General features: G+C 42.5%; 1 long non-coding RNA gene across 1 annotated transcript; it reads left to right on the top strand.

Moving 5' to 3' along the window:
• The first annotated feature begins 24 nt into the window (after positions 1–24).
• Positions 25–1,763, top strand: LOC109953994 (uncharacterized). The gene is made up of 3 exons (XR_002274010.1): positions 25–304; positions 1,345–1,392; positions 1,481–1,763. It is a non-coding gene; the product is annotated as an uncharacterized LOC109953994 (long non-coding RNA).
• The last annotated feature ends 62 nt before the right edge of the window (positions 1,764–1,825 follow it).

Here is a 1,825-nt window from a genome sequence, read left to right as displayed (position 1 = left end):
TGTCCATGTCTTTCTTTAGGCAGGTCCATAGCACTGTGTCTCTGTCCCGGGAGGTCTCCGGCCGGTAGAGGTGGTGCCAGGTGAGGAGGCTCTGGCCCTGCAGGAGGCTGACAGCGGTGTGGTGCGTCTGAGAGCTGGAGGCCCCTTCTCTGAGGAGATGAGCACTCTGTGGCTTGGAGTCCAGAGTCTGGGCTTCACACTGATTTGTGAGCCCCACGAGAACCTGCTGCTGGCTGAGGGAACCCTCTGCAACTTGACCCAACACTGCCTGGAGCATATGCACATGCTGGGTCAGGGGAGTGAGGTGAGTACAGCCCTAAACAGAGTGCATTTCATTTTCAAGAAGTGGATTCAGTGTTTTTTATACATTCTGTAAGAGGTGCACAGGGAAGCTCTATGCAATGGGAAGCTTCAAGTGGCAGCATGGGCTTAAATATCTGTGTAAATTTTCATTTTCAAAAATCAGGTAATAAGGCAGAAATGAGAGCATACTCAGACCACTGTATGTGGATTTATCAGATACGGACTAGATTAACATGCATGCTTGAATCTATACCTGGTTTGGATGGAGAAAAACCAGTGAAATAGCTCAACAATATAAGATTCCAACACACACCAGGGATGTCTAGATATGAAATCTTCTTTATTATGTCTATATCTGTATTTATTATATCTTCTTTATTATATCTAGACATGGTTTGCATTGGAGTCTTACATTTTTGTGACATTTTGGAATCCTTTTTCCCTTGAGCACCGTTGGATGGATGAACAGGATTATTACCTTGACTCCTAACCAGTGAAATAGCTGTTTTTGTTTTCATAAACATAGTTACACTTTCACAGATCTGATGTTTTAACTTGTCTGTGGAGTCTTGTTGTCAACATAGTCCAGGTCTGACATGTCTAAATGAAGAAAAAGCTGTAAACTCACTCTTTTTGTTGTTTTCACAAATCCATCTGGAGTCTTTGTGGTGATATAGTGAAAATCTGACAAGTGTACATACAGTAGTCTGATTACATGAAGAGAAAACTGTGAAATTTTCGGTTTTCACAACAGGAATCAAGTTTTCTCAGATCTGGCAGAGGTTTAAAACACTGTGAAGGCTGCTAGAATACTGTGCAGTACCTGTTTCACAACCAGTGGTGCAACAGAGAATTGTCTGAGAAATATTAGTATTTCACATGTATGTTCATGCCTCCTGCAGATCCTGTGTAACCTGTTAGCAGTTGATGGTGTCAGTGATCCAGATGTGCTGGCTATTGATGCAGTGAAATCTCAGGCATCCATGTATTCTACAGAACATAGTTTAGATTTAGCTAAAACAGTATTTTCTTTCATTAAAGCTTCTGCGGCTCTGGCCCTGTCTGACATTCCCTGGAACGGACCCATAGGTGAAGAACACACAACAGTAATTGGCTTTTCTTCACTCTGTCTGATGATAGCATAATACAACACTTGTCTATCGTGTGACTCTGTCAGTGATGATTGAGGCATCAGCTGAGAAGATGCTGCAGCAGGACTTCTGTCTTGCGGTGAAGGTGGGAGTCAAACACACCCAACAGATCACACTGGACATCCAGCAACTGGTACAGGAGCAGAAGGTCACCAAGCGCGCCCCAGTCAAGGTGTTCTCAGCCCCAGCTGATGTGATGGAACATTTTTGGCAGTAAGACCAATAATGAAGCTGTTCATAGTTTCAGAGTGATGAAGGTGCAGGAGTTGTGCATATAAAATACAAGTGTAAAACATGAAGTTTTCCAGAATAAAACAAACTAAGGGATTTTTTCTTTAATCAAATTGTAAATTAGATAAAGGCAGACCTTA

This window comes from Monopterus albus, unplaced genomic scaffold (genome assembly GCF_001952655.1).
Source record: "Monopterus albus unplaced genomic scaffold, M_albus_1.0 scaffold2454.1, whole genome shotgun sequence".
NCBI classification, from domain to species: Eukaryota; Metazoa; Chordata; class Actinopteri; order Synbranchiformes; family Synbranchidae; genus Monopterus; species Monopterus albus.
This window is presented reverse-complemented; position numbering and strand designations above follow the sequence as displayed.